This window comes from Erpetoichthys calabaricus, chromosome 12 (genome assembly GCF_900747795.2).
Source record: "Erpetoichthys calabaricus chromosome 12, fErpCal1.3, whole genome shotgun sequence".
Classification (NCBI taxonomy): domain Eukaryota; kingdom Metazoa; phylum Chordata; class Cladistia; order Polypteriformes; family Polypteridae; genus Erpetoichthys; species Erpetoichthys calabaricus.
This window is the reverse complement of record NC_041405.2, coordinates 91,358,011-91,371,363: the sequence shown is the minus strand read 5'-3', so window position 1 is coordinate 91,371,363 and position 13,353 is coordinate 91,358,011. Positions and strand designations below refer to the sequence as shown.

The 13,353-nt window shown below is 43.3% G+C and overlaps 1 protein-coding gene across 1 annotated transcript in view; it reads right to left on the bottom strand.

The window, feature by feature from the left end:
* Positions 1 to 13,005, bottom strand: part of ocrl (OCRL inositol polyphosphate-5-phosphatase) — a 165,298-nt gene extending 152,293 nt beyond the window's left edge. Inside the window, exon 1 of the mRNA XM_051934970.1 lies at positions 12,859 to 13,005. The gene's annotated coding sequence lies outside the window, so the exon portion shown is untranslated. The remainder of the gene's footprint in view (positions 1 to 12,858) is intronic.
* Positions 13,006 to 13,353: the final 348 nt, after the last annotated feature.

Below are 13,353 nucleotides of genomic sequence, written 5' to 3'. Positions count from 1 at the left end.
GTTTAAGTGGCAGCAACTTGATCTTAAATGTAAAAAAATGTTTTATTCATTCAAACAACAAAGAGAAATGCCATATGCTTAGAATATGCTGTCTTCTTCAGAATCATCATAGAACAACAACCTGTGTTGAAAATAACACCCAGAAGCACCTAAGAAAATCTGCAATTAAAAATATTCTTAAATTTAACACAGAATGTGTACAGATAGGTAGCCACATTATCAACCACATAGTACAAAGTGACTTGATCATCTTACCGTCCTTTTATGAGTAAGTCACTGAATCCAACTGTTCCAATCCAATCCTGTACGGTATGCTCTATCACGGGTAAGCAGCTTGACTGGCTGTTGGCCATTTAGATGAGTGACAGAAATTGCTGCTTATAATTTACATTTATGTTGTCACGAGTAGAGCTGCTGGGATAGGTAGGTGACACTCTTAGAGATCCCTCACCAAAGATGCCACGTGTCACCAAAAGTAAAAGTTACACTTTACCTGCTGTCACAGGTAAGCAGCTAGCTAGGCAGCTGTCTGTTTAGATGTGGGGAGGCAGAACATGCAGCTTATAATTTCCAGCATCCTAAGTATGCTACATATCGTAGATACTCGCATATTAGTCTATCTCGCAGATAAGTCGAGTGTATTGTTTAAGCCGAAAATTACGAAATTTGTTATGACCCGCGTATAAGTCGAAGGTAAAACTTGACAGCTATCAGAGATAGAGGGCGACAATCAGCTGTTAATGGCGACAAAACTCACTGTCACGTCACAGGCATTCCCTCTTTGCTTGGAGAAATGCTAGACTCGTTAACTAATCCTTGCGTGTGCGTGAGTTGTGAAATGTAAACAAAGGCAAGATGGCTTCGATATGTCACAAGGGAGCGAAGCGAGTGCAGAAAAGAAAACACTCTGTAGACGATGTTTTGCACATTATCGCTGAGTCGGACTCTGATTTTTCAGAATCGGATTTTATTGACAGTGGTCAGGAATCGGCTGCCAGCTGAACGCAAGGTTCGCGTGGGAGGAATACCCAGACACTGATCCGTGGGAGCCGAACTGGCTACCGGACTTCACAAGACAGCATGGCTTGCTGTTGGACACCACAGATCACCTGCTGCTGGACTACTTCAGGCTGCTCTCTCCTGATGCTGCTTTTCAGCTACTGTCAGACGAGACAAACAGGTACGCAGAGAAATTTTTTGAATTGCGGGCTGCGCTTGCATCGCATTGATAGTGTGCGTTGCCTTGGTTCTTTTGATTCCAAATCTGGTTGCACGTGGCAGCTAAATGGTAGGTTTGTTATCCAAAACCTGCAAAAGCTAATGCTCAAATTCAAGTATTTCACAGTTTAAAGAATTATTTAATGAAATTAGAAAAAAACTAGCTAATTAGCAATAGTATTGCTGGCTTATAATTATTTCAAAGACCATGGGAAACGGCAGATAACCGGTGACTTAACACCGTGAAGCGTTGAATGTACAGTATAATGTCATTACCCAAATTCTATGGACAATTGTGTTGCCCCGCGGATAAGTCGGTTCTGTTTTTTTGAATGAATTTTAAGGCATAAATTTTTCGACTTATACGCAAGTATCTACGGTAGTCATGCCGTCTCAGGTAGAATAGCTTCTGGCTAGAAGGTAGAAGTGGAACACTTGGAAATCGCTCAACAAACACAACATACTAGGGGATTAACTGCAAGTTAATACTGAGCTGTCAGTAGCAAGTTTTACCATCACCATGCTTAATAAAGAAAGTATCAGTCAGTTCATCTTCACTATTGTTATCTTATAGAACAGGCATGTCAAACACATGGCCCCCGAGCCGCATGCGGCCTGCATGACAGATCCTAGTTAGCACTGAACTTGTACAAAATGATTACTATCGTTTGTGACTGAATCATTCTGCATCTTCGGTGTTATTTATTGACTTTTCTTACTTCTGCCTTCTGACAAAAGCGCGTTTTCCCATGGCATTACGGTACCGGAAACATCATCTGCTAGTATAGCCACGAGCCTTGACCAAAGTTAATGAGCCGCAGCGTCACAACTGAAGTGCTAGGCTGCAGCAGCGGGCAGCAGGGGCGGCCTTAGGCATGTGCAAACTGTGCATCTGCAGTGCCGCCAAATCCCAGGGGCTGCCACGCCAATATATATTGAATATAAAACAGAAAGAGAAAATAATGACACAGCTGACGGCAATGTGGCCGAAAAACATTGTGTTTCTTGTTAATTAGTACGCTGTACATTAATCCCTCACTTATCGCAGGAGATAGGTTCCAAGGCCGACCGCGATAACTGAATTTCCGTGAAGTAGGGACACTATATTTATTTAATTTAACGTGTATTTGGACGTTTTTAAAACCCTCCCTGTATTGTTTACAACCCACCATTTACTCTATTAAAAACAGGGACAACTGCTAAGCAATATGAAATCGGTAGATAAGTTTACACTTACTGTATAGTGAAGTACACGTAGCAACTTGTAGGCGGTCATGACGTCGTCGACCTTGTTGCAAAGATTCCTAAAGCAGATTCCATCCAGACTACTGCCTTATCACGTCCACTTGCAACTCGTTTTGCACCCTTGTTAAAGGACACTACGGACGTAGATCTTATATGCTTTTCCTCCTTTTTAAATAAAAAGAATCGATGTCCTGCAGCGGTGTAGCTGTTCCCTTCCTTCAACATATCCAAAACTTTTACCTTTTCTGCAATCATTTGCATCTTCTGTTGGTGCTTGGACACCGACCCTGAAGCATTAGCAGGTTAATGATGAATGAGTGAGATGAGACTTCCTGGTTAATGCAACACTCCGTCACTGAGCCAATCAGCAGCACACAGGAACTTAACTGCGTGCTCTGATTGGGTAGCTTCTCAGCCATCCGCCAATAGCATCTCTTGTATGAAATCAACTGGGCAAACCAACTGAGGAAGCAAGTAAAAAGACCCATTGCCCGCAGAAACCCGCGAAGCAGTGAAAAATCCGCGTTATGAATTTAGATATGCTTACATATAAAATCCACGAAGTCATGAATCCGCGAAAAGTGAACCGCGAAGTAGCGAGGGATTACTGTATTTACAAATGTCGCTAGAGTCGGAGCAGTAAGCTATATGTAGTATTATAACATTCTGCCGTAATGAGAATATCATGGGTCGCCACTTGGTTTTCAAGTTATGGACACGCGTATATAGAAGCGTGTCATAAGCACGAGGCGGCTATGCAGTGTCCACAACGGACATGGCCATCTGCCGTGCATAAGATACCGTATTGACATTGCTAGGCGAAGGGGCCACCGATTCTTTCTCTGCCCAGGGCCACCACGAGCCTAGAGCCGCCCCTGCTAAGGCTACACTACTGACTGGGCTGCTGAGACTGGCCACTGGGCAGAACTGACCATCACGAGTAGTAATAGCCCACATATTTTCATGTTTTTTTGCTCTAGTTTCATGTAATTTTGTGCTAGTATTGTAACGAACAGTTAGTGCAGACTACAGCTGAAGATCTGAAGTGGACGCGAGAAGTTGGCGAGTTGTTTATTAACATATTTTTGTGATTTTGATTTTGTAAAATTATTGTAGGTCAGGTGGCTTTTTGCATATCGGCTTATTTTACAATATAAACTTTGAAGTAAACTTAGTAAAGTAAAATTTGATTTTTGGAGGATGTTTTCCAGATTGAATTACTGAGCAATGAATTCAGTGAGCATTTTCGTGATTTCAGTTCACACAAACAGGGCATTGTGCTGTTCTCTTACAACGCTGAGAATGCGCCTGAGAATATCCAAATGGAATTGATTGAAGTGCAGTCAGATTCTATTCTGAAGGCAAAATACAACGAAGTTGGTGTGCCAGGCTTGTATGCTTACCTGCCACCCTCGTATGTGCAGATACGTAAGTTGGCATCGAGAGTACTGTCTATGTTCTGAAGCACTTACCTTTGTGAGCAATTGTTTTCGTTAATGAAAGCTACCAAAACCCCACATCGCTCCAGACTTACCGTCGAGCACCTTTCATCCCTCATAAAAGTTGCAGCTGCAGAAGATTTCAAGCCTGATATTGACGAACTGGTTACTAACAAGAGATGCCAAGTGTTGGGACAAAAGAAATAAATCTCACACTGTAAGGCTCCTATATAAGCAATGAATATAATATAATGAATATCTATATATATATATATATATATATATATATATATAATTCACTAAGCCGGGAGACAAGTAGCCACCCATGGAAAGCACGCCGGAAGGGGCGTGGATTCACTAAGCCGCCGACAAGTAAGCCGCTCATGGCGCATACAGGAAGGAGCCACGCCCACCAACTCTAAGACCATTGGATACAACGACAACTCGCAGAGCCACGCCCACCAACTCGGACGCGACGACTGGGGAAAAAACGCCGTCATTTATGTTCGTCTGGGCTAGAGGCCACATGCATCTCTGAGCCACGTTGACTTTTCATTAGTCAACCTCAGTCAAACCTCGGTTCACACAGAGGCAGAGCGAGAGAGAGACAGAGGCACACACACAGGCAGCGCCAGAGAGAGACAGAGGCACACAGTCAGCCCAAGAGAGAGCCGCGCACACACACGGGCAAAGCCAGAGAGAGACAGAGGCACACAGGCAGGCAGTGAGAGAGAGAGCCGCGCACATACACAGGCAGCGCCATGAGAGACACAGACGCAGAGAGAGACAGAGGCACACAGGCATGCAGTGAGAGAGAGCCACGCGCACACACACAGGCAGAGCCAGAGAGAGACAGAGGCACAAAGGCAGCCTGAGAGAGAGAGCCGCGCGCACACACAGGCAGAGCCAGAGAGAGACAGAAGCACACACACACAGGCAGCGCCAGAGAGAGACAGACGCAGAGAGACAGATGCACACAGGCAGCCCGAGAGAGAGAGCCGCGCACACACACAGGCAGAGCCAGAGAGAGACAGAGGCACACAGGCAGCCCGAGAGAGAGAGAGCCGCGCACACACACGGGCAGAGCCAGAGAGAGACAGAGGCACACAGGCAGGCAGTGAGAGAGAGAGCCGTGCGCACACTCGGGCAGAGCCAGAGAGAGACAGAGGCACACAGGCAGGCAGTGAGAGAGAGAGCCGAGCACACACACAGGCAGAGCCAGAGAGAGACAGAGGCACACAGGCAGCCCGAGAGAGAGAGCCGCGCACACACACGGGCAGAGCCAGAGAGAGACAGAGGCACACAGGCAGGCAGTGAGGGAGAGAGCCGCGCGCACACACGGGCAGAGCCAGAGAGAGACAGAGGCACACAGGCAGGCAGTGAGGGAGAGAGCCGCGCGCACACACGGGCAGAGCCAGAGAGAGACAGAGGCACACACACAGACAGATAGATACTTTATTAACCCCAAGGGGAAATTCACATTCTCCAGCAGCAGCATACTGATACTATAAACAATATTAAAGATTGATAATAATGCAGGTAAAAAAAAAAGACAATAACTTTGTATAATGTTAAATGTTAACGTTTACCCCCCCCCCCCCCCGGCGGAATTGAAGAGTCTCATAGTTTGGGGGAGGAACGATCTCCTCAATCTGTCAGTGGAGCTGAACAGTGACAACAGTCTGTCGCTGAAGCTGCTCTTCTGTCTGGAGATGATCCTGTTCAGTGGATGCAGTAGATTCTCCATAATTGACAGGAGCCTGCTCAGCGCCCGTCGCTCTGCCACAGATGTTAAACTGTCCAGCTTCATGCCAACAACAGAGCCTGCCTTCCTCACCAGTTTGTCCAGGCGTGAGGCGTCTTTCTTCTTAATGCTGCCTCCTCAGCACACCACAGCGTAGAAGAGGGCACTCGCCACAACCGTCTGATAGAACATCTGCAGCATCTTATTGCAGATGTTGAAAGACGCCACCCTTCTAAGGAAGTATAACCAGCTCTGTCCTTTCTTGCACAGAGCATCAGTATTGGCGGTCCAGTCTAATTTATCATCCAGCTGCACTCCCAGATATTTATAAGTCTGCACCATCTGCACACAGTCATCTCTGATGATCACGGGGTCCATGAGGGGTCTGGGCCTCCTAAAATCCATCACCAGTTCCTTGGTTTTGCTGGTGTTAGGTGTAGGTGGTTTGAGTCGCACCATTTAACAAAGTCCTTGATTAGGTCCCTATACTCCTCCTCCTGCCCACTCCTGATGCAGCCCACTATAGCAGTGTCATCAGCGGACTTTTGCATGTGGCAGGACTCCGAGTTGTATTGGAAGTCCAATGTATATAGTTACAGTTGGTGGGCGGGTCTCTGTTAGTTGCTTTTGCGAGCAGGCACATGACCAGGCAGTGTGTATACTTCGAGAGCAAAGGTGGACGTGACAGCACCATCTAAGAAGAATCATATTTGTCGTCAATGTGAATCGCTGTATGCAGCGTGTAATAAAACAGTTTGTGAGGGGTATTCCATGGTCTTAGCAGTGTCTGTACTTCGATGTGAATCGATGTATGCAGCGTGTAAAACGCTGTATTGTATGTTGCCCTCTCCAGAGTTACATCTTTTCATTCACCTACAGTCGTATCCTCAAAACCAACCCCATTTGGACAACTGTCTTTCAGGAAGTGTTCACCAATCAATATATAAATTATGCGGTGTATGCTACGCCGCGGGTTGGCTAGTAATATAATAAGGACCTAGCTAAGAGGCTAAGACTAATTCTACACTGTTGTATGGAGACTGTATGGAAATAAATTGCTTTTCTTTAAACTTTAAGTGTTACATTTTTTAAAGTTTTCAGTACTGGAAAGAAAGCTACAGTAACTTTGTATAATAGTATTTGTTACAGTGCGGCCCGCTGATGCATGTATGGCAGTCGAAGCGGCCCACCAATGGTAGTGAGTTTGACATGCCTGTTATAGAACATTAAAAAAAATATGCTTACAAGTTACCATTTTATAAACAAGTTAAAAGCTTTAAAATATTTGTTCAGTTAAAATCATACTACCTGTGTAAACACAATTTTTAATAAGCAATTCAAACCTCCAGCCATTATAATTTTATTTCCTAAGTTCTCATATTGGGAATGGATGCAAAAACATTTTTGAATAAATTGCCTTACTATACACATCAGGCACATATATATTCATCAAAGTTTTCAGATGGGTAATTTATTCACTCATCATGACAAAGCACCTTTCAGTGTCTGATAGTACATCTAGTTCTACAAATGGGATTGCCTTATGTATTAAAATTACCACACCTCTGGTTATTTTTATATATCTCAAAAGAAAAATTTGGTCAATCCAGTCTCTTTGAATGGTCTTTACTTATTAAGAGAGTCCCTGTAAAATACTCTCTTAGCCTTTAGGCTTGTGAGGTGGGAGAATACTTTTTAGATCGATTGAAGTCTTTGACATTCTAGCTGACAAAGTTCAGTGGTTGGTTAAAGGAATACTGCTTCTGAACATCTGGGAACATTTTGTAATCTTAAGTAAAAGCCATGTGTTTTTTCAGAATTTAGCTTTAACACTGAATTCATATAATTATTGCAAGGTGTTACAGCCAGAAATCTTGGATTATTATGAAAACATGCAAGAAAATATCAAACAAAATGAGTAGAAAATAAAAGTACTTGTGGATCATCTAGAAAATACAACTCGCATCAAAGAAGTGGAATGAAAAAATAAAAAGTTTTAGAATCCAATTGCTAATTTCTTTGTGATGGGCTTGTAATGTTTGAGGACAGATACAGAAGGAGCAACATCAGAATTGAAGGACTCTTTGAAAACAATGAAAGTCCTAAAAGTGAATCATAGGGGAGAACTTTAAATTTGACTCTGAGATCTCAACTTCTTATAGCATATGTAGATCGAATGCCTTAAAACATTGAAGCCTGGTTGTTATATTTGATAACTTGATGTCTTGTCTCAGAAATCAGGAAGACTATATTCAAAAACAGCCAAATTAATATCTTGCTGTTTATTTTTCAAACAGTGCCTATACAGAGATAAAATCATGTAGAGCTTCTTGTTCCCAGCTAAACTGATTTATCACCTGAAGGAGCAGAAAAAGCGCTAAAAAGACTGATTACAACATACTTTAAAACATGAACAGGACTCAGATTGTGTCTCTACAAGGCAAAGAAGACTCTGCTTACAACTTGGTCCATCTGTAATATAATACGTTTGCTGCAATTTTACTTTCTTGGACACTTTTCAATCACTATATTGTGGTTTATTTTATTAAATATATGTATATATGTGTAACCATTAAATAATTGTGACAGAACATTTAACACAATGGTAAGATGATTAGACCTGTCCAGATGCATCATAGGTTTACATTTAAATACATTAACATTTGAATACAGCTGTTACAGCTTGCTGTGTCCACAAAAGGAACATACCATTAGATCCATATCTAAACTTAATAACTACAACTGACTTAAGTCTTTTCTATTTTCTCAACTTCTTTTCATTGTGCCTGTGATGATGATTGGTCTGTCTTGGAATGGATGCACATATGATTATCATCTAATATCCAATTAAACCTGTCATTATTTGCTAAGGAAATTGCCCATTTCAAAATGTGGCTGATCAAGAACCGTTAGAATTCAGATTAAAAATCACATTATATGCAGGTAGAGACGAAACTTTTTTTTTTTTTCTTAAACTTGTTACACAATGTTTCTTTGTTTATGTTTTATTTTTAATCACTGCATGATGCACTGGGCTAATAACTGGAAGTGAACTTCATATGAATTTGAATTAAATTCTAACTTCAAACAACAAAATACATAAATTAGTGTACATATATCAGCACTACTAGAAGAAATAAAAAGAAAACTGCACTGTCTTCCATACCATTGTTACACAAGCTTGTATCTTAAGTTTCACCATTGCTTTTCGCAACCGCTATTCAGCCACTGCTAGTTCACTTTCGAAATGCTTAGGAGATAAAAGGGATGATCAGAGAAGGACTTGAACAGAAAATTTCACTATATGCAGATGATATGATACTATATATATCAGATCCACAAAATACTGTGCCTGCAGTCCTAACAGCACTAACAATTTCAAAAGATTTCTGGTCTCAGAATTAATTTGAATCAAAGTGTGCTCTTTCTAGTGAACTCTCAAGCACACAATATTAGATTGGACACCTTCCCTTTCATCAGTTTAAATACCTAGGGGTAAACATCACAAGTAAACATAAAGCTCTTTATCAACAAAATGTTGCTGTCTGCACGGAAAAACTTAAAGCAAGACTTGCATAGATGGTCTACACTTCATCTCACTTTAGCTGGAAGAATTAAAACTGGCAAGATGAATATCCTTCCTAAGCTTCATTTTCTATTTCAAAGCATTCAAATATACATCAATAAATCATTTATTAAAAAGTCAGATTCAATCATAACCTCATTTATTTGGAATTCAAAACATCCACGCATCCAAAGGGCGACGCTACAAAGACCTAAGGCAGAACATGGCATAGCTCTACCCAACTTCTACTTTATTACCATCCATCTTCTACCGCTTATCCGAGGGCGGGTCGCTGGGGCAGCAGCTTGAGCAGTGATGCCCAAACTTCCGTCTCCCCGGCCACTTCTTCTAGCTCTTCCGGGAGAATCCCAAGGCGTTCCCAGGCCAGCCGATAGACAATGTCCCTCCAGCATGTCCTGGGTCTTCCCCGGGGCCTCCTCCCAGCTAGATGTACCCGGAACACCTCACCACTGAGGCATCCAGCAGGCATCCTGATCAGATGCCTGAGCCACCTCATCTGACTCCTCTCGATGCGGAGGAGCTTCGGCTCTACTCTGAGCCCCTCCCGGATGACTGAGCTTCTCACCCTATCTTTAAGGGAAAGCCCAAACACCCTGCGGAAGGAAACTCATTTCAGCCGCTTGTATTCGCGATCTCGTTCTTTCGGTCACTACCCATAGCTCATGACCATAGGCGAGGGTAGGAACATAGATCGACTGGTAAATTGAGAGCTTTGCCTTGCGGCTCAGCTCCTTTCTCACCACGACAGACCGATGCAGAGCCCGCATCACTGCGGATGCCACACCGATCCATTCTTCCCTCACAAGATCCCGAGATACTTGAACTCCTCCACTTGGGGCAGGATCTCGCTCCCAACCCTGAGAGGGCATTCCACCCTTTTCCGGCTGAGGACCATGGTCTCGGATTTGGAGGTGCCGATTCCCATCCCAGCCGCTTTACACTCAGCTGCAAACTGATCCAGAGAGAGCTGAAGATCATGGCCTGATGAAGCAAACAGGACAACCTCATCTGCAAAAAGCAGTGACCCAATCCTGAGTCCACCAAACCGGACCCCCTCAACACTCTTGCTGCGCCCAGAAATTCTGTCCATAAAACTTATGAACAGAATCGGTGACAAAGGGCAGCCCTGGCGGAGTCCAACTCTCACTGGAAACGGGTTCGACTTACTGCCGGCAATGCGGACCAAGCTCTGACACAGATCGTACAGGGACCGGACAGCCCTTATCAGGGGGTCTGGTACCCCATACTCTCGGAGTACCCCCCACAGGATTCCCCGAGGGACACGGTCGAACGCCTTTTCCAAGTCCACAAAACACATGTAGGCTGGTTGGGCAAACTCCCATGCACCCTCTAGGACCCTGCTAAGGGTGTAGAGCTGGTCCACTGTTCCACAACCAGGACAAAAACCACACTGTTCCTCCTCCGAGGTTCGACTATCTGACGGACCCTCCTCTCCAGGACTCCCGAATAGACTTTTCCAGGGAGGCAGAGGAGTGTGATCCCTCTGTAGTTGGAACACACCCTCTGGTCCCCCTTCTTAAAGAAGGGGACCACCACCCCAGTCTGCCAATCCAGAGGTACTGTCCCTGATGTCCATGTAATGTTGAAGAGGCGTGTCAACCAAGACAGTCCTACAACATCCAGAGCCTTGAGGAACTCCGGGCGTATCTTATCCACCCCCGGGGCCCTGCCACCAAGGAGTTTTTTGACCACCTCGGTGACCTCAGTCCCAGAGATGGGGGAGCCCACCTCCGAGTCCCCAGGCTCTGCTTCCTCATTGAAAGGCATGTTAGTGGGATTGAGGAGGTCTTCGAAGTACTCCCCCCCACCGACACACAACGTCCCGAGTCGATGTCAGCAGCGCACCATCCCCACTATATACAGTGTTGACACTGCACTGCTTCCCCCTCCTGAGACACCGGATGGTGGACCAGAATCTCCTCGAAGCCGTCCGAAAGTCATTCTCCATGGCCTCCCCAAACTCCTCCCACGCCCGAGTTTTTACCTCAGCAATCACCGAAGCCACATTCCGCTTGGCCTGCCGGTACCTATTAGCTGCCTCCAGAGTCTCACAGGACAAAAGGGTCCCGTAGGACTCCTTCAGCTTGACGGCATCCCTCACCACCGGTGTCCACCAATGGGATCAGGGATTGCCGCCTTGACAGGCACCGACCACCTTACGGCCACAGCTCTGGTCAGCCGCCTCAACAATAGAGGCATGGAACATGGCCCATTCGGATTCAATGTCCCCCACCTCCCTCAGGATGTGGTCGAAGTTCTGCTGGAGCTGGGAGATGAAGCTATTTCTGACAGGGTACTCTGCCAGACGTTCCCAGCAGACCCTCACAACATGTTTGGGCTTACCAGGCATCCTCCCCCACCATCGAAGCCTACTCACTACCAGGTGCTGATCAGTTGACAGCTCCGCTGTCTTTTATACTCAAGTGTCGCATATTTTTTTTTTTTTTTTTTGCAACTTCAACAGCAATATAATGCACAGCGCTGTATTTGAGCCACAGAGAGAAAAAAAAAAAAATTAAGGACATGTTTATTTTGTGATTAAAGTGGAAATTTCGTCTTTAATCTTGAAATGTCCACTTTAACCTCGTAGTTTATTTTATCATTAAAGCAGACCGTCGTAAACGTCATCCCAGTTTTTAATCGCTACAAGCTTCTTGGATCTGACAGCATTGGCAAGCAGCAATAGATCACCATACAGAACACATTAAGTGTATGATATTCCAACGCTCTGCAAATTTAGAATCTTTAGATTTATACTTGATATCACTTTCATGGTGAAATGCATTAAAGTATGTATGTTACATTTTACAGATAAATCGTTAATTTCGTTTAAATAATGAATACCGTTAATAATTACACACATGGGGGTGACACGGTGGCGGAGCGGTAGCGCTGCTGTCTCGCAGGGAGTCACATCACTGGTATTCCCTGCCTGGATTGTTTCTGCCTTGTGCCCAATGCTTGCTGGAATGGATACATCCCTGGATTGATGGATTTAATCATTAAACATCCTTTTCAGAGATATTGCGGTAAGGGTTCTATTCAATAAGGGCGCGCACAAAAAGGTGAGCTTCAAAAGGGCGACCTCAATTGGGCGCGGCGAAAAAAAGGCACGTGTAAATAAAGGCGAGCTTCAAAAGGGCGACCTCAATTAGGCGCAGCGAATAAAGGCAAACGCAACAAAATTATTATAGAAAATTTATTAGATAAAGGCAATGATTGAACGTATAAAAAGGCGAAGGCAAGAATATTAAAACAACCAATTAATTAATGCATGAAAGTCTAACGAACTATTTCTAAAGCTCTCTATTTCGTTGTTTTCTGCTCTTACTCATTGTTGTGTTACACTTGAAGCTGTAGATTATGTGCAATGCCACGTAGATATTTTATTATTATTATTATTATCTATCTATTATCTAAATTATCTACGAACGCCTTTATTCGCAGCGCTCAATTAAGGGATAAGCAACATTAAAAAAAACAAATACAATTTTTGGCTGGAGTATTCATTTAACATTTTTGTCACTTTAAAATATGAATGTTTTCACATAATGTAATACAATTGAAAATCTAACAGTAAAAAATATTTGTAATATAGTACTTACACATACTCTCCAGTTCGTTCAAGCAAACGAAGCAGCCTCGGATGTTTCTGTCCATCGAGTACCTGCCAGCCACTCACAGAATGAAACCAAAAGTTAAGGAATAAATGGCAGACAAAAGAAAGGAATTAGCAAAAAGTGACTGGAATGTAATGTTTTACATCTTTATCCAATATTTTTTATTTTGATCATTTATCTATGTATGTATGCACTGATTTGCCACACCTTTTAAACTGAACATGCAAATAATTAAAAACAGCAAAAACTCACATTAGTCGATTATGATTCCCAGAAGAAACTTTAAAAAGTCCAACTTTTAATACCCTTTTACTCTTACACCTTTAAAATGAATAGTTCTAATATTCCAATGCAATCCTGCATCACAGCCTAATTAATTTATCTGCAAGATCACTTTAATTTTATAACCATATAAAGTTACAAGTTAAAAATATACACTCAGAGATGGGATATATTTTTATACAATCATTCAACTTTGAT